Raw genomic sequence first — 20,136 nt, forward strand, 5'->3', positions numbered from 1 at the left:
AAAATATAAAGTTCCAAGAGATACCACGCGACCTTTCGTACTTTGGCACACCACAAGGTCCTAAGGTGATAGAAAATTGGTTCTTGATGTTCATTTATAGAACAGTGAATCTATGCAACAGATTGTTGTGAAGATAATAAGAAAGAAATTCATCGAGGGCTCTATCCATGATGTCATGTTTGTGTTTGCTCATTTGGTTTTCGGGCTTATGCTTGTTATTACTAAGACCGTGCACCATTTTGACCAACCTATGGGGATGTTTGGGCTACACTTCTTGATGTTGTTCATGTATCTCGTAAGTCGTACATGTTTGTACGTGCTGCTAAGGGCGTTGTTAAGGCTATACTTGTTTATTGGGTTCATTTGTTTCAAGTCGGAGATAAACGCCTTCGTTGGAAGGGGGAACAACTCTTACACATATGATGCTTGGTATGTAGAATAATGAAAAACCCCGTCAGGTGTAATGTATTATTGATCAAATATATATAGGAGTATAATTAGATAAATACAAGGAAACATAATTAAATACAAACTCTTAACTATAGTAACACTATAATACTAAAACTCTAATAATATATTCTAGAATATTCTCTAATATGGTATACTGGCATATGTTTACAGGGCCATTGGCAACCCATACTTGGTTGGTCTTCTTCGACTGTGAGTAGCATCATATGGGAAAAACATGGATAATATGGTTCTTTGGGTCATGGTTGACTTTGTATGGGTCAACAATGACTGTGAGTAGTATCATAATTTTTTTGTTCATTAATGTTGATGATCGGGCCAGAACGTTAATCAAGGTTAAAGGAATTGAAGTCGTGTTGCTAGTTGTGGGATACTGCCTCTATAAAAATCAAAGTAACAAAACAAAATTCAAAACAGCAATAGTCAAGGAAAGGGCAATTTGGTCATCCGGAAACATAAAACGAAATTCAGGTATTATGGGTGTGAAATGCAATTATATACTTTAGAGGAAATTTTGGTCATTATTGAAAATAGGCAAAAGGCGGCTTATGCCGGATCTGCTGAATTTTTTTACCAAAGTTGAATTTTTATGGATAAAAATTGATGTGTGGATTGGGTTAATTTTGTTGGTCAGCACTTACCAAAAAGTTTTCAACACGTACTCAAGGTCAAATTAGACAAAGTCGATGGATTATGAAATGTGTAAGTCATGCTCATGATTACTATTGTGTGCTTCCATTTCCAAATCTGCACTAGAAGAGTACTATTGCATGTTTGGCTAAGTCTCTTCAAATGGTTATGTTCTCTCTTTTTACAAGCATTTTGCTACTAGTCCAGCACCGGCTACAGTCCATGCAGGTGATTAGATGGGACGGTATTGCGAGTTTGCTCCATACTTTCACTAACCTACACCTTGAGGACAAGGTGTATTTGAAAGGGGGGAGTAATGTTATGAAACCGGATCTAGCTCAAATCATATCCAAACAGCCCAATCCAATTCAATGGCCCAGCAAGATGAATGGGTCAAAAGAATGCTCTGATGATATAAGCGAACATGTGGCAAAGATTATAATAACGAATATGATGATTATGTGTGTTATGCTTCTTCTTTCCATCTCTTTCTGTGTAACGTATGTCTGATATCCCATCCCCTTCTCTTCTTTGATATCTCAATTGTAATTCTTCGTTTAATCAATACAATCATAGCTAATTACTTCTTACTCTGAGTATAATTATTTGTGGTATTTTGAGTACACAACAATGCGGGTATCTAATACCTATTTATTTATCTTAATTTGTTGTATTGTATATAGTTGAAATTTGATGGATGAAATTAAATCTTTATATTATATGTTAATAATTGATCATGGAAATGGGTGGTGGTTAGCATGCAAACCGGTGGTAACAGAATGCATGTCGTGCTATATTAATTTGCGTGTTGTGTGGAGTGGCAAATAAATTTCTCGAATTGTCCATATGAAAGAAAGCAACTTCTGTTAATGAATAGACACGGTTTAAATGAAAGACATCAAGGCATGACATACTTATGTTAGTTACAATGTTGTATTGGTTATTTGGTTTGGAGTATTATAGTGGAAACTAAAAAAAATGGATTTTGCAAGTGTGTATAATAATATAGATAGAGAGAAGATCTACTGGAGAAATCTCCAACACTTTAGGTAGTACTCTTGGAAGAAACGAACCAACGTCAAAGGTATAGTTCGTGGGTCTCGGTGTTGAAGATCAAGGTTCTCGGGGCGACACTTGAATACATATCTCACAATTGTTTTCTTGATGTAAATTGTTTTAAGTTGTGGGAAATTAAAGGTCACCTATAGTTTTAGATATTCTAGACATTAAAAATACATATTTTAACATCATGGTTGGTTAATTCAGCCTTTTTAAAAATGTTATTATCAAAGGCAAGCGTTAAACCTTACTTTTTGCTGCGATGATTTCAAACTATTAGCTTTACATGAATTATGATGTTACGAATCCTAATCCCAAACATTGAAAAGAATAAAAACATTGCACGCACGTACGTTAACGATTCCTCACATGAGAACGATTATTATTAGATAAGAAACTTGATTCGCAGGCAATTATCTTCATGCCGAACAGTTCAGTAGTTATTTGTTGAATATTATGTTAGTTTAGAACCCTATCTAACACAAAGGGGACAAAACTGAGCATTATATTAATGAGTTTAGTTTATAATTAGTAATTCTTGTTTGAGAAATCTGCTATTTGCCTCCCTGGTTTATATCGTCGCTAGATGGGTTAACCACTGAAAACGAAAGAGCGAATGTTCTGCCACTGTGAAATTTTGGCGGGGCAGTCTGTGCCCTTCCATTAAATATTTTCGTTAATGACCGTTGAGATGGAGGGTGTTTTGGTCTTTTTACAAATAAAAATTTGGCGGGTCACATCTGTGCCATTCTGTTTATTATTATTTTTAAAAGCTTTGAAAAACCAGCTTGACGGGAAAAATGGCAGTCCGACCACTGGGTATTATTTTCTTCCCTACTTCCCCCGTAAATTCCTCCTCCTTACTTCCTCACTCCATCTTTTCCTTACACCTCTTTTCCTTACCCCTCTCAACTTCCTCAACACTCCTTCATCTTCATTTCCATATATACATATATATATATACACACATACCACCGTAGCCATCTTCCTCAACACAACACTTCATCTTCATCTTCAATCTTCATCTTCATCTTCATCCAAGACCCGAACCCACCGTAGCCACCCAAAAACCATCCACCGTAGCCCCCTCAACTGTCGCACCGACTCCCACCGTGTCCCCGTCGCACCCGGCTCTGCTCCCTGTCGCACCGACTCCGTCTTCCCCATCACACCGGCTTCCCGGCTCCCACCGTCTCCGGCTCTGTCTCTCCGTTCCGTCGTATCCCGGCTTCAAGATGGTTCTAATAATCACCGTGAACTTCAATCGGGCTCTATTAGGAGTCACGTTTGATATCAATCTCCGGATAGAGCTCCGGATCCGAGCGATTACGGCTTGGTTTTTGGTCAACTTAGCCGGCCAAAACCAAATCAACTTCCACCGTACGTTGAATCTTAGGCCGCGTCTCCGGATGCTACCGTTATAAAATCCCGAAGTTTATAAATCGGGTGAATAATTATAAGTATGTTATGTATGTGAAATCCCGAAGTTTATAATTCGGGTGTTTTGCTATATGTATTTTGTGTTCGTGTTATATATATAAAAAAATGTTTGTGTTCATTGTGTTCGGGTTCGGGTGGTTGGGTTCGTTATTTTCTGACGAAAAGTTAACTACAAAACGACATTTTTCGTTGTTTTCGGGTGAAAAGTTAACTAAAAAACGGCTCGTTTCGTTGTTTTCGGGCGAAAAGTTTACTAAAAAACGAGTCGTTTCGTTGTTTTCGGACGAAAAGTTTACTAAAAAACAAGTCGTGTTCGTTGTTTTCGGGTGAAAAATTTACTAAAAAACGAGTCGTTAATTTTTTTACAAATAAATGGTTTTAAAAAAACGTTTAAAAAATGATGAATATATAGAATATATATTACATATTGTATAAAGTTTTTTACTAAAAAACTTCAATTCTTGGTTCAGTTCAAATGGTGAATATGTGTTACATATTGTATAGATTTTTCAAATGTTAGTTCAGTTTAAATAGTTGGTGTTGTATGTTGTTCAACCAGAGGTACCTCTGGGGGTTTCGAACCCCACCCTCTACACGAAAGTCAGATATTTAGTTTTAGAATTAATTATAGGCTCAGGGGTAAAATGGTCATTTCAACGTTTTTTATCAGTCAACTCACGGTCAACTGACGACAAAGGCACAGACTGTCCCGCCAAAATTTCACAGTGACAGAACATTCGCAATTTCGTTTTCAGTGGTTAACCCATCCAGCGACGATATAAACCAGGGAGGCAAATTGCAGATTTCTCTTCCTATTTTATTTACATGAATGTATAGTAAAAAAAAACTAATTGTTTCATTCACATGCATGTAAAGTAAAAAAATTTACTATTTACATGAATGTACAATAAAAATAAAAGTTTTAACATACCCATAATATTTTGTTTTATATACGTAACCGAAAACACCGCTCCCATACCCCTAATTAGCCCATTAAGCCAATAAACTTGATCATTCATTTATTCAATTCAATAATTCCTTTCACCAATTAATATCAAAACATTGGTATAACCTCTAATCTGTTCCTCCTGTAAATATTAACATTTACCAACTATATATCTTCTACCTATCTCACCGGCTCACAAACCTCCGCAGCCGGCGGCACATCCCACACCGCTGACCGCCGTTTCATGAACTCAAAATCCTTAACGCAATCATCAAACGACAACCGCGACACCCTCTTCCTCGCCGCGGCCAGTTTCTTCCCAACAACCTTATCAAACACATCTTCCCACCCATGTTCCCATGCACCACGTCCATCACATAGCTTCAACGTCCCGTTAACGTTTTCCGTCCAACTCCACCCCCGGTCCAACCCGTTCACGACCGCAGCCGCCCATTTACCCGAAAACACCGACCTGCACGGCCGGCATTTCACCCCACTCAACGGCCCCTTACTCGATATATCCGCCACCGGGACACCAAACCGTCCCGGTGGAAATTCATAAGTCCGGTCCGACACGACGCAAAACGGGATGCGTTTCGTGTTATAATACACGTTTCGTATTTTGAGTTGGGCTTGGAAAGCCTACTCAGAGTTGAGATCCCGGAACCCCGCTGAGTCAAGTTCCGGGATCATGGAGAGGCGGGAGAGGGCGGCGTCGGAGGTTTTGAAGTCTCCAACGCTGAAGCGGTCGTTAAGACCACCGTAAGAGGACCCGGATGGGACAATGTAGTGACCCGGGATGAAGAGGTTGGGTTGGAGCGGGTTTGACCAGTACCCGTCAACCCGGGTTCGGACTATCCAGTTGTAGGTGAAGTTGTTTTGTTGTTGGTATGATTTGATCATGGTTAAACAACCTTCCACTAGATTGAAGTACTGCAATAAACCCTATATAAAAAACAAACATTAACGTTAGTTAGTAAGGGTAGAGTAATATTAGTTACTAAAAAAAATTAAAAAAAAACAAAAAAATATATCAAGTTGGATGTTAAATTTTGTTAACGGCTAGCAAATAAAGAATTGTAATTTTGTTATTTCGTACAAAGTGATCCAATAACAAAAAGTCATTATCAGCTAAACTAACTCAGCCATATGATTCTTTATCCATTTATTAGTTTATTCTACGGTAAACAGCATAAGTTAAATGTTATTTCGTACAGAGTGACCGATGATACGGTATGAAGCCCTAATATCAAGTTAAATGTTAATTTATTAGTATTATTCTTTGTAATTAAATATAAAATTTAAAAATACTTTTCTTTATATTTTGTTTTAGTCTACGGTAAACAAGCAAAAGTTGGTAAAGAAGCATAAGCTGGTGTTGTCAATTGACTATTCTACCCTTGACTAAGAACATTTCTTTTGTAGGACTTTTCAAGAAATCTTGGTTGGATTTTCGTGTCAACTATGTTAGCCGACTTTCTGAGAAAGGTTAATTGATTTTACGGCAAACTTTTTATGGGTTTTATGACTTTATCCTGTGTATATAAATTATACTCCAAGATATCTATAATGGTTTTATGTATAAGCAGTCAGTCAATATCCACACATGCATGTATCCAAAAAATAAAATTATACTTGTTTTTTGTTTTTAATGTGTAACATACGAATAGTATTCGTATTCTGATTTATACAAGTATTTTGAAAATGGATCAAATAAAGAAAATGTTTGAAGTCTGCCATTAATAGCAAAGATTTGTTTACAAAATCTATGATATTTTGAAACTGGCCGTGCTTCAACATAAAATTGAATTAATGATAATATTATAGACAATTAATATATTTGACTACTTGAGATTACTATAAGTGGATTTTACTATTATACCTTAATTATGCTAGTGATATAAGGAATAAAACACACGTACGACCAAAACATTCGAATTGCACATCAGAAGGAATAGAATACATTAACTTTGAGAATCATTCGGTTTAATATTTACTGGTCGATCGAGAAATGATTTATGTGGTCGATAGAAAACAAACGCAACTTACGTGTTGTAAATTTTATTATTATTATTTTTTAGACTATAAGATAAATAAAATAAAATCATTCATCTGGATTTCACTAACTACTTTATTTTATTTCTCTATAAATTGAATCAATTGATATGAAAATTTGACATTAAATATAAGAATTATAATTTGTATGAAAAATTGTTTTATAATATTAAAATTCGAAATAATTGAATCATTATTATATTTTGTGATGATTAAAATGAGAAAATGCATCCCCACAAAGTGCCATTTATTTCTGCTTCAGGAGTTGTGGATCGATCTCACCCAAATGATGGCTACAGCTTACCAATATATGAATGCGACACTTTTCTAATTTTCACATTTATATTCATGATTGTTATAGGTTATTCAACGGTTGGCACCCATAGTTAACCAACACTATCTTTCTCAACCAACAACCTTTTCTTTATTCTTAATTTTCACAACATTTTTCTTGTTGATCCAATACCAACTTTTCTTTTTAAGCTAACTATAATGAAAAATCAATTTAAGTACATAATAATTAATATTGTTTGAATCGTCATATATAAAAATGGTTATTTAACCGCACAATCATAAAAATGGTTATATCTATTAAAAGTTCTCAAATTGTTGTCTTTTTGTGTACACTACCACAAACCGACGTGGTTAAAACTAGAGGTGGCAATGGGAGTGGGTCGGGTTGAATTTGGGTGATGGGTCAGAATGGGTATGGGTCAGGATGGATTTTTAAAATAGAGGGTTAGGATGGATATGGGTCAAGATGGGTAAAACTAACCCATCTTGACCCAAGTGAAGGTTGACATACAAAAGGTTTTAAAAAACCCTCAAAACAATAATCAAAAAATCTATTAAAAAAATAACTCAAAATATAAATAAAAAACGCAAAATGTAAAATAACTAAAATGTTTCCCCCATCATCCTCGTTCATAAAAAAAAATCTTTTTGTACCGGTTCAGATTCGAATTTTTCGGGTTTTTTCGGTTCAGTTTTGTTTTTTTCATTTCGATCGGTTTCGGTATCTGCTCGGTTTCAATGATTTTTGTTTCGATTTTTCGGTTTTTTCGGTTTCAGTGTTGTTTTGTTTTAGTCAGTTTTTTCATTTTGATTCAATTGTTTTATTTTGGCCGGCTACGTTTCAATTTTTTATGTTTCGTTTTGGTAAGCTTTTTTATTGTATTTCGCTTTTTTTGTTTCATTTTAGTCAGTTTTTCGGTTTCATATCGGTTTTTTTGTATCGTTTTGGTCGTTTTTCTATTTCGGTTTAGTTTCGTTTCAGTTTTTTTGTTTCGTTTGGTCGGTTCGGTGTTTTTGATTCGTTTTGGTCCAGTTTTTAAATTGCATTTAGTTTTTTTATGTTCCTTTTGGTCAGTTTTTCAGTTTCAATTCGGTTTTTTTATTTCATTTTGGTCGTTTTTCTATTTCAGTTCAGTTTCGTTTCGGTTTTTTTGTTTCGCTTTGGTCGGTTCAGTGTTTTTGTTTTGTTTTGGTCAGGTTTCAGTTGCATTTCGTTTTTTTTTGTTTCGTTTTGGTCGTTTTTCTATTTCGGTTCAGTTTCGTTTTGTTTTTTTGTTTTGTTTCGGTCGATTCAGTGTTTTTGTTTCGTTTTGGTCGGTTCGGTGTTTTTGTTTTGTTTTGGTCCGCTTTTCAGTTGCATTTCGTTTTTTTTTTGTTTCGTTTTGGTCAACTTTTCGGTTTCATATCAGTTTTTTTGTTTCGTTTTGGTCGTTTTTCTATTTCGATTCAGTTTTGTTTCGGTTTGTTCGATTCGGTGTTTTTGTTTAGTTTTGGTTAGCTTTTCGGTTGCATTTCGCTTTTTTGTTTCGTTTTGGTCAGTTTTTCGGTTTCATTCCCGTTTTTTTGTTTCGTTTTGGTCGTTTTTCTATTTCAGTTCAGTTTCGTTTTTGTTTCGTTTTAGTCGGTTCGGGGTTTTTGTTTTGTTTTGATCGTTTTTTGGGTTTCGGATGAGTTTTATTTCGCACGTGATAGTTTGGGTATTTTGAATTAGATAAATTTTGGATAACTTGGATATTTTGTTTTGACCCATTTTAACCTATAAATGAAACTCACTTTTATATTTCCAACTCATTCTGACCCACTTGAAGAATTTTTATGATCCATCATAAGCCATTTTACTTTTAAAGTTTATCCATCTTGACCCAAAATAATCCATTTAGGTTGGGTTTGCCACCCTTAGTTAAAACCGACAATGTCTTTACAAACTTTGTATTTCAGTTGTATTACACAATTTCACTCGATAACATAAATAATAGAACATATTCATAGTTGTTTAATATCAAACAAATTTTACTTTAAAAAAAAACGTACAAATATTAGCACGCAACCTCTCATTATATCTCAATAACATTACATTAATTAGTTTTCTATAATTAGTTATATTACATACGTTATGTCCTTTTATATTCACGATATAGATAGTTACCTAGACATAAAATAAACCAATTAAGACACGAGAAAAGTGGGATAAAAAAGAAAAAAAAAGTAATTAAAAAGTTTCATCAATTCACTTTAAACAAAAAAAAAACAAAACATAAGAATTATTATTACCTGAATCCCATTGGGCGAGTTACTGGACGTCAAAACCCTCTCCGCCACGTCACTCTCCGGCAAGTCCACAGCCTTAAAAACCCTAACAGCCGCAATCCTGGGTAGCGATTTGAACAAGGAAAACTTATTGGAGTTGGAATCCAAGGGAGTGTTGAGAAACAGATCAGCATTGGGTTGAAAATATTCTTCAGAATGGAGGGTCCGGTGAGCTCAAACCAAGCACACGGCAATCCTGGAGCGTCTCAACCCTGTCTCCGTAATATTATTGTTCTGGCTGTTAAAGAGTGAGTTGAGGTTGTGTAAATATAGAAAGGGTACTGGAGTCGGATGAGAATATTATGAGTAGGAAGAAAAAGGTAGCGAGAATGAATAGGAGAACGCCATTTGAGGATTAGGAGGAAAGACACGAAGTTGGCGTGTAGGGATGTGTAGGTCGGGAAGCTGAAGCGTAATGCAAAATTTGTATTTATAACCAACCCTTTTTCTTTTTTTAGTTTGAATATTATTAAATAATGTATTTCTTTTTTTATATATATATTTTAGAAAAGCTTGCTTTGCTTTGACTAGATATAATTTAAACAATTTGTATATATGTAAATACATGACTTATAATTTTTTTTAATCTTTATCATCTATGGATAAATTGAATTCAATACCTTATCTTTTAAACTCATGTGTTTTAAGTATTTTGTCTTTGTCACCACTCAATCAGTGTGTGGGTAAATATTTAGTTTAGGATTATTGGTCTATAAAAAAAGTGAATCAACTCTTGAAGAAACACTAAGTGAACCCACGGGCATATTATAGATAATCTGGGGGTTAAGTAATGTTTCCCACGGGGATGAGGTCCAGCAGAGAAGGTTGTTCTTCTGGAGACCTGCAAAACAGACACCGTAAGCTCGTCACTAAGAAGGGGGGGGGGTTCCTCCTTGTGACCACCCTCCAGCGTGAGAATCAGACTAGATTGCTCTGAATATAAGTGTATATTAAGAGATTGCTAGATAAGACTGAGATATCAGATGATGTCCTTACCATTCCAAGGTGTTGGAGTATTTATAGCCGAAGGTAGGTTTTCTAGAAGGTACAGCCGGCTGAATAGTATTCCTGTTCCACCAACAGTGGACTGCGCACAGGCCATGCTGGTTGGTGGATAGGCTACGGCCAACAGTAAAGGTCGGCTGTATACTGTTCCTTTACTGCCGGCTACGCACTGTTCCACCAACTGTAGGCTGCGCACGTCCCCTCATAAGGGTTGGTGAGTAGGCAGCGGCTAATAGTGACAAACAGTACTAGAGGGTGCTCCTCCTCGTATTGTTGTCGGTGAGCTGTCACCCTGTGATTGGTTCATGGGCTACTCTGGTCAATTTGTCTGTTCCGCCCATACCTTAGTAGGTATAGTACGAAAGACCTTCCAGAAGCATACGGACTGGCTCATTTGGGCGGGAGTATTCCCGCCTTGCTCATTCCTTCATGTGACTACTGAAGTAGCTAATGCCTTGTGCGTGTAGCCTTGCTGTTAGTGCGGGTAGCCTTCCCTGATGGCTTGTATCCGCAGCTGCGGGAACAGGAGGGGTACTTCACCATTGGGAGGCTTTCCCTGCGGGTACAGCTGGCGTACTGCGCGTAAGGTTATTTGAGCATGGTGGGTCCTGCTGGAGCAGTTGGTCATTGCGCAGACGTCCCTGTTCAAGGTGAGTCTTGCGGGTCCAACTGGGCTCTGCTGGGACCTACCTCTTCAACTCTCTTTGATGAATTATTTTACTTAAACTTGTTTACATTATTTATTAGCTCAAACAGGTTTTATAAAATGCAATTTTATAAGAAAAGGGAAACTGAAACGTTATATCCCCCCAGTCCAATGTTCTTCTCATGAATTATTAATAAGTGAGGTGAACTTTTGGACTTAGCAAGGGGTTTTGAAAAAGGGTTTAGTTTTTAGGTTTTCCGTGGTGATTCTTCCCGCGGTTTTCCTGATGTCACGCAGAAATTCCTGACTTTTTTGCTTGATCTTTGGGTATGAAGCGGGTAGGTTTGTAACCTCCTCGCACATCAGGAGCGTTGAGTCCCACTTGTGTGGATTCTCCATGGGGTCTTGGTAGTTTTCAACATAGTGATCAATTATGCTAAAACCACCAATTCCATCTTGGAGTTTCAAACAATATAGTTCTCGACGTTCCCGTCATGCGGGGATGTTATTCCCGTTTCCACAAGCATGGCCCAGAAGATCCTTCTTGGTTTGAATTCCCTGCAGAGTGCTAAGTATGTGAAGGGTTTTGCCTTGACACTGTACCCGCACTTGTCTTACGGTTACTTTATTTCCAAGGTATTCCTGGCTTCAATTCCCTGCGGGTGCTAAGTATGTGAAGGGTTTTGCCTTGACACTGTACCCGCACCCGTCTTATGGTTACTTGGTTGCCAAGGTAAGGGGTATTTTCCCGCTTACTTTTGAATCTTTTTTAATTTTGAATTTCGAAATTCGAAGAGTTGGTGGAAAGATAGGAACAGTCCAAACATCTGAAACGTCGTGCGACGGTTTCTTCTGACTGTGTCAGGACGTGCAGGAAGTTATGGTGACGTGACAGTACATGGTCATTCCAGACGCTTTTTCAGGCGCGTGGGCGCGATTTTTCGGGCGCGTGGCCGCGAAATTAATGGTATGCGTCCTGTCAACAGCTGTTGCCAGCTTGCTTTTTGCCACGTGTCATAGTTTCATTGCACCTTCGTTTTCTCTCTCTTCCGCATTAATTTCATCGCATTAATTGCGATTAGTATATAAAGGGGGAGAGGGTTCTTTGTAATCCACACTTTCACTCTTCTCTTCATCTTCTTTACGATTTCCGGCGAATACTCACCTTTTCAGGCAAGCATTCTCCCGAAATCGTTTTCTTCTTCTTTTGCAAGATGTCTCGTGATCTCGAATCTTCAGTCGATGACAAGAGTACTGCTGGCGAATGCCAGTGTGCTCTGCCTGGCGATCTGTATCGGTACGTCGTCAGGAAGTTCATGCTCGAGTCTCTCGAGCCTGAGTTTCCTGAACCCCACCAGACGGTATACGATGCCCCCAGAGGCAAGATCGGGGTTTATGCTGCATTCTTTGTCTATGGGAATCTTAGGTTCCCATTGACAAAGTTTGTTTACCGTGTCCTTGAGAGGCACGGTGTTCATTTGACCGAGTTGCACCCCATGGCGATCGCCAAGATTCGCCACTTTGAGTGGGTGTGCCGGATACTGGGCGTTGAGCCCTATGTTGACCGCCTGATGACCTTCTACACTTGGAGGTGCATCCAGGGGTGGTACACGTTGACAACCCGGATTAAGGGTTTAAAGATCTGCGCGACCGAGCGCAGTCTTCGCGCGTGGAAGAGGGAGTTCTTCTTCATATCCGCTCGCGCCATCCCCATTGCCATGAAATTCAAGAACGGGCAAGCACTTCCCAACCTTCACGCCTCCAACTACCAGGAGGCGGAATGGTTTGCGAAGATATCTCGGGTCCAATATCCGGTTTACCGGTTTGCGGAGTCCGGGATGGTGATGCTGGGGATGAGCCGGGTGTGGAAGACTGCCGATGCGCAAAAGATCTCAATCGTCCTCGAATACGGTTCGAACTCTGTTCCTTACAGTATGCTTTGTCTCTTATTGTTGATTCTGAATTGCTTCTAACTTTTTTCCTGTTTATTTCAGAGGGGAACGACCTGCAGTCGCTCCTTAATCCGCGGGAGGCTGACGGTCCCGCCCGGATGGGTACTCGCGCTCTAGACGAGAACGAGTTGCCCATCCTAGAACAAACGGCGGATCGGTTCGTGGAGGTCTATCCGCTAGGCCATGAGATCCTTAGCGCCCGTCGGCCAGGTAAGGCGCTATTCGACCCTCGACCCCTCAATGTTGAAACCTCTGCTGGAATTCCTTTAATCGTATGTTCTGATGAGGAATCCGCAGATGGTCCTCCGTTGGTGCGGAAGAAGAAGGCTGCCGGAGGGAAGGGGAAGGAGAAGGCCTCCACTGCCGATCCAGCGCCTCGGTCTGATTCGGAGACCGAGAGCGAAGAGGTGGCGGGGAATCCCGGTGGTGATAAGACCACCGCTCCGGAGGTTGTGATTGTCACCTCCGGAGAGCCAAAGAAGACGACGGTGACCGGCGCAAAGAGGCCGGCTCCATCGGGTTCTTCCCCGCCTCTCCGTACCTTTAGGCTCAAGAAAACCCGTAAGTACAAACTTCGTCTTTTTACTTCATAGCTTAATATCATTAACACTTTTCTTCTTTACGCAGGCGTGGATGTTGACGCATTCCAGGGTGGAGCGCAGAGGAGTACCTCTCCGCCAATGACGGTAGGCTTGGTCAGCCTACCTGAGGCGTCGACCCAGGCGCCTGCGCCTGCTTCCGCTGGTTCAGTTGCTCACTCCTTTGAGCCGACTGTTCCAGCTGAGATGACGTCACCGCCGGCTGTGAGTGCTACTTTTACAGCATCCTTCACCGAGCCGGCGGTTACTATTGCTGCGCCGACCGCGGCGGCGACCGCGGCGGCTGCTACTATGCCCCCGCCATCGGCAACGACGGCCGACCCATCAGGTACGCGTGGGGCTTCTCGCCAATCTCTGCCACCTTCCCATCTGCCTGACCTCTTGGATGGATTTCCGTTGGGTTCAGGTGATGGGTTCGGCGGCTATCGGCCTGTTATTGACCCTACAGGTGCGTAGGGTTCTTTTGGCCTATTTTATATATGTATATTTTATCATTTTTTCCTAACTGCTTTGTTTTTTGCAGTGTCGGATTCCAATGAAGTGTATGTTCCACGATGGAACATTCGCCGAGGAACAACCCTTCGCACCCCTGTGGAGTGCGTGGAATGGGCTCGTCACGCTGCTCCAAGTGGTGCGTTGGGGGAAGCCATGGCTAGCTACCAGGAGGGTAGGCTAACCAATGAGCTTCGGGTTCTCCTGGCCCGGATGCAGCCGCGCGTCGAGATGCTTTGTCGTGAAAACGACAAGTTAAAAGCAGTTCGCCTTAAGGAAGTAGCTCAGGCGCGGGCTGTCCGGGAGGAGAACCAAAAACTTGCCGCAGTGGCTGCGGAGAAGGAGAAGGCCTTCAAGGCCCTCGAGGTTGAAGTTCAGGCTCGACTCGAGGCCCGTTCCAAGGCTGCCCAAGCTGTTAATGAACAGCTTCGGCTGGCTAAGGAAACTGCGAGGAACGCAACCGAGAGGGCCACCAAGGCTGAAGCTGTTGCTGAGCCTCTACGCGTGGAGAATGAAGAACTTAAAGCCAAATTAGAGGCTCTCCAGCAGGCTCATGATGCCTTGGCGATGGAAGACGCCAAAAAGCTCCAAGAAATCTTGGACCAGAGGGGGGTGCTTGACCATGCTGAGCGTAAGCTAAAGGGTGTCGAAGAGACTGCGGCTAAAGAAGTGTTGCTTGCCAACCTTAACAGGAGTGAAGCCGATCGCGCCCGTAACGAAGCTCAAGCTGCACTCCAGGAAGCTCTGGTTGCCAAGGAATGGCTTCTTCGAGAAGCATTGTCACAGGTAAGCTTTTCTTGTCTTTACGCTTTTCTTTGTAAATAGAAAAGGTTTTGACAATTGTATATTTTCTTTTGTAGGTTGTGCATCGGGTCTTCTCAGAGACATCTTACGACGATGCTATGAGCGCAGCCCTCAACGCTTCTCACGAGGATGGGGAACGGGCCGGCTTCCTGCTTGGTCTAGGGTTCGTTGAGAAAGGCGTCCCGCCTTCCAACTTCCCTTTGTATAATGTGGATACTGAAGCTATTTACGACCAAGCAGTGAACCAGTATGCTGCCTTCCCGCATCCGGTGGTGGAGAAGGTGAATGAAGTTGCTGCTGCTGATGATGGGCTAGCTATCCTTAAGGCTTTCCTTGAACTGCCACGCTCTACTGATGGCGCTGGTCCAAGTGGAAGTGGCCCTGAAGCCTGATCCTGAAGATCCCTTCCCGCTGCTAGGATAGATTTAGTTTGTATAGATTTATTTTCTTGTAGGCGGGTAGTTACCCGGCCATTCTTGTAATGAATATTTATGAAATATAAATCTTTGTGCGGCTAAGACCGCTTCTTTCATTGGATTCCTTGCTTTATAAACGTTATGACTTGCATACTTTAGTTTAAATTAGCAATTTTCCAAGTGTTTTAGAATAAGTTAACCTTTGAACGTGGTAGATAATAGGTGTGAAGTTTTGCTTCCTCTTTCGTGATTGTGCGGGTAGGACCGTCACTTGCACTTAGTAGGATGGCTAAACTTTACCCATATCTGACCTGCGTGTAGGTTTTCCTCATCCTTTTTTAGGATAAATTAACCTTTGAACGTGGTAGATGATAGGTTGAAGTTTTGCTTCCTTGTTCGTGATTGTGCGGGTAAGACCGTCACTTGCACTTACAAGGATGGCTAAACTTTACTTACATCTGACCTGCGTGTAGGTTTTCCTTATTTTTAGCGTTGTGTTTATGCGGGTTTTGCCGCCTTCCACACGTAACGACTTACTTCTTCCCCCATTTATGCGGTGAATACCAGCACCAGTGTGGGAAGTTCATAAGTATAAAGGTAAAGTTAACACATTGTGAAAGGAGAATCATTTCCATTAGAAGTGGCTCTAGGCCTTTTCTTTACAAGTTTGGAATTGATCTACATATAACATTTGCGTAATTGAGCTCCATTCCATGTTCTTGGGATGGGAGTGCCATCGAGCCTTTCGAGCCGGTACGCGCCCTTTCCCAGGACTTCTTTGATAATGTATGGCCCTTCCCAGACCGGGGCCAGCTTTCCTGGGCGTTCTTGGTTCGAAGCCTCGTTGTTACGCAGTATGTAGTCTCCTACATTGAAGTTGCAGAGTTTTACCCGCGTGTTGTAGTACTTTTGCATTTGTCGCTTGTAGTTCTCTTCACGCACTGCGGCTAAGTCTCTGCGTTCCTCGGTCAGCATAAGATCCAACCGTCTTTCCGCATCATTGTCTTCTGGCTGAATCAAGATCCTTGGTGAGGGTAAACCAATTTCGACCGGGACCATAGCTTCCGTGCCATAAGTGAGGCTGAACGGGGTTTCTCCCGTACTGGCCTTCTTCAGCATTCTGTTTGCCCAAAGGACGTGCGGAAGCTCGTCCACCCAGCCGGATCTGTGTTCCAAGAGTCTTTTCTTGATGCCTTCGACGATGCTCTTATTTGCTCTTTCCACCTCACCATTACCTTGCGGGTGTGCCACTGAGGTAAAGGTGTGGGTGACTTGAAGTTCTTTCAGCCACTGTTGTAGCTTCTTGTCAGCAAAGTTGGTGCCGTTATCGCTCACCAAATTCTGTGGAAGTCCAAAACGACAAATAATAAATTCCCAAATAAATTTTTTGATATGTTTTGCGGTTGTTTGGGCTAAGGGTTTTGCTTCTATCCACTTGGTGAAGTAGTCGATGGCTACCACTAGGAACTGAACATTTCCTGCTGCTGTAGGAAATGGGCCTGTCACATCGATGGCCCACTTCTGAAATGGCCATGAAGAAGTGACTGGAACAAGTTCATTCTTCGGGCGGTGCGTGTTGGGTGCGTAAAGCTGGCAAGACCTGCATTTTCTGATGTATGCCAGTGCATCCGTATGCATCCCCGGCCAAAAGTATCCCGCGTTGTTTAGCTTAGCTACAACAGCGCGGGGACCTGCGTGTACTCCACAGATGCCTTCGTGTACTTCCCTTAGGAGGTAGTCAGCATCTTGGTTGTCCACGCATCTTAAGAGTGGGCCAAGAAAGTTACGTCTGTAAAGGATGTCATCGATGAGTTGATAATTCAGTGCTTTACAGCGTAGTTTTCTTGCCTGTGTTTTGGATTCTGGGAGTGTACCTGCCGCAAGGTATTTTATTATTGGTGTCATCCACGTTTCCGTGCCGGTTTGGATGACACAAATTTCCTTGTGCGGGACCGAAGGTGTCTCGAGGAGTTCAATGCGGATATCCTTTCCTAAGTGGGTGAAGGCTAATGATGCAAGCTTGCTTAACGCATCCGCAGATTTGTTTTCACTTTGCTTGACGTGTATGACTTTGCAGTCATTGAAATCGCGCATAAGGGATTTTGCTTGTGCGAGGTACAGGGCCATTGTGTCGTTCACGGCCGTGTACGTCCCGTTGATTTGATTGGCTACTAACATGGAATCCACGTGGGCTTCCAAGTTTTTCACTCCCATCTTATGCGCAATTCTCAGCTCAGCCAAGAATGCCTCATACTCGGCTTCGTTATTCGTACTTGGAAAATCCAGTCGAATGGCGTAAGTGTATTCTTGGCCTGCTGGGTTGGTTAGTTTCAGCCCTGCGCCTGAACCCTCGTTATTGGCTGCCCCATCAGTGTAGAGTCGCCAGACATCATTGATGTTTTGTGCTGGAGAGGGTTGAGCCTCTTCCTGGCACTCTTTTTCCCGCGATGCAGGCACTTCTGCAATAAAGTCGGCCAGAACCTGGCCTTTTATGGCTGGTCTTGGCTTATACTTTATCGCGTATTCTCCCAACTCAATTGCCCATTTGGCTAGGCGTCCCGATAACTCGGGTTTGCCTAGAACGTTTGCAAGTTTGAAGTTGGAGAGAATGGTGATTGGGTGACCCTGGAAATATCGTCTTAACCTGCGTGAAGCGTGTATAAGTGCTAAGACTAATTTTTCGAGGGTAGAGTACCGGGTTTCTACATCTGTTAGGATACGGCTGACATAATAGATTGGCATCTGGATGCCTTTTCGCTCTACTAGCAGGACTGCCCCGGTTGCTCTATCTGTTGCGGAAAGGTATAGGATTAATTCCTCTCCCGCTTCTGGTGCTGTGAGTGTTGGGAGTTCGATCAAGCGTGACCGAATCTCCTGAAAAGCTGCTTCCGCTTCTGGTGTCCAGCGGAAGTGCGTTTTCTTTAAACAGTTTCTCAACGTTGACACGAAGGGAAACGACTTATCCGCGTGGTTTGCCAAAAAGCGATTAAGTGCCACTAGTCGTCCATTCAGCGTCTGAGACTGTTTGATGGTAGTAGGTGATTCCATTTTGATAATGGCTTCGACCTTTTCAGGGTTCGCTCTGAAGCCATCTTTAGTGACGATGACCCCCAAGAACTTCCCTTCTTCCATTCCAAAGGCACATTTGCTCGGGTTGAGCTTCATGTTTATCTTCCTGAGCGTGTTGAAAGTTTCTTCGATGTCTTTCAACATCGCTTCTGGGTCAGGGCTTTTGATGACCAAGTCATCCATGTAGACTTCCAAGTTCCTCCCAATTTGGGTATGAAACTGGTTGTCCATCAGGCGTTGGTATGTGGACCCGGCATTCTTAAGTCCGAATGGCATCATTTGGTAACAAAATGTGCCATCGGGCGTCCGAAAAGCGGTTTTGTCCTGATCATCAACGGCCATGTGTATTTGATGGTACCCCTTATACGCGTCCAGGAAGCATTTAAGGCGGAACGGTGCCAACGAGTCCACCTTTAGATCAATTTCGGGTAACGGATAACAATCTTTGGGGCATGCTTTGTTCAAGTCCTTGAAATCTATGCACATGCGCCATTGTTTGTTATTCTTCGGTACCATAACGGGATTTGCAACCCAAGTTTGATATCTACTAACGCGTACGATGCCTGCGTCAAGGAGTTCCTTAACTTGGGTTCTACACGCGTTAGTTTGTTCTGGCCCCATTACTCTGCGCTTTTGTACGATCGGCGTAACAGCCGGATCGCATTTGAGCTTATGCTCTGCCTTACTTCGGGGTACACCAGTCAAGTCAGCTGGTGTCCACGCGAAGATGTCAGCGTTTTTTTGTAATAAGCGCTTGAGTAAGGTGCGTGTAGGATCAACAATTGTTGGGCCAATGGAGACGGCCTGGTCAGGGTACTTGCCGTTGAAGGCCCATCTTTCTGGTTCGGTGATGGTTGGTTTAGCCATCTTTGGTTTGGGTTTAGATGAGACAGATGCGATGCATACCTGGGGAATGCCGGTGATCATCGCTACACCCTCAGCTGTTGGCCATCCCATCATGCCGTGGACTGAGGATACCACGGCGTTGAATCTTGCCATCCCGTCTCTCCCGAAGAGAATGTCGTATGTGTGGTGTGGCTTCCTCATCACGACAAAGTCCACATCTTCTGTGCAGGAGTGTTTCCCATCCGTAAGAGTGACGGGGAAAGATAGGATACCCAGGGGGGTGTTTGTGCTGCCATCAAACCCTTCCATCGAGGCGCAGATCGTTTCCAGGCGTTCTTTATCTTCGTCATCTAGCTTGTCGAAGAACTGCCTGTACATCACCGTTGACGAGGCGCCATTGTCAGCAAGAGTGCGAAAAGTAATGTAGTGCCCCAGCTGGCTTTTGATGACGATAAGGCCTTCTTTGCTGGGTCCTCCTGGCACTCGCGGGAAGCGCACCTCAGCTTCCTTCCACGCACATGGTTCTGGCGTTCGCCTTTTTCTTCCTCTGATGTTACCATGAACCATGTTGATGCTGATGTCCACGGGCTTTCGTCCGTTGCCTCGGTACCGGTTGTCGTTCCTTCCTCCCTTCTTGATTGATGCCACCAGGTGTGACAGTCTTTCATCCTTGACGAATGCTTCAACAATATCCTTCAAGGATGTGCACTCTTCTGTACCATTACCTTTTGTCCCGTGGAAGTCACAGGATTTGCTCTGATCCGCATTAGGTCGCTGTCGGATCATTGGAGGTTTTGGCCATGGTAGCTTTTCAGTGGCAAATATCTCCGTGACGCTTTTGGTGAGTGGCGTCCACCGGTGCTTTTGGCTTGAAGGGTGTGTGTGACTTCTTCCGCCAACAAGAGGGTAGGAGCTGGATGAGGTGTCAAAGTTTACCCTTGACTGCCAGATACCTAGCTTCCTCTTTTTGTTCTGCCGGGCGATCCGAACATTGTTCTCTCTTGTCCTCTGCGTGTAGAGGTGTGTACTCTGGGGAAGATCCCTTCCCAGTTGCTTCTCCGTCTCGGCAAAGTGCTTGGCCGCCGTCATGATGGCATCCCATGTTGAT

At 42.3% G+C, this 20,136-nt stretch overlaps 1 pseudogene across 1 annotated transcript in view; it reads right to left on the minus strand.

Moving 5' to 3' along the window:
* Nucleotides 1–4,573: 4,573 nt before the first annotated feature.
* The window catches only part of LOC143597703 (uncharacterized), a 32,479-nt pseudogene continuing 16,916 nt past the window's right edge, over nt 4,574–20,136 (minus strand). Inside the window, exons 3-4 of the transcript XR_013146978.1 lie at nt 9,164–9,395; nt 4,574–5,488 (exon numbers count right to left, since the gene is read on the minus strand). The product of XR_013146978.1 is annotated as an uncharacterized LOC143597703 (transcript). The remainder of the gene's footprint in view (nt 5,489–9,163; nt 9,396–20,136) is intronic.

Source organism: Bidens hawaiensis, unplaced genomic scaffold (assembly GCF_021521415.1).
Source record: "Bidens hawaiensis isolate Kalapana, Puna unplaced genomic scaffold, B.hawaiensis_p1.1 tig00048895_1, whole genome shotgun sequence".
In the NCBI taxonomy this organism is placed as follows: Eukaryota; Viridiplantae; Streptophyta; class Magnoliopsida; order Asterales; family Asteraceae; genus Bidens; species Bidens hawaiensis.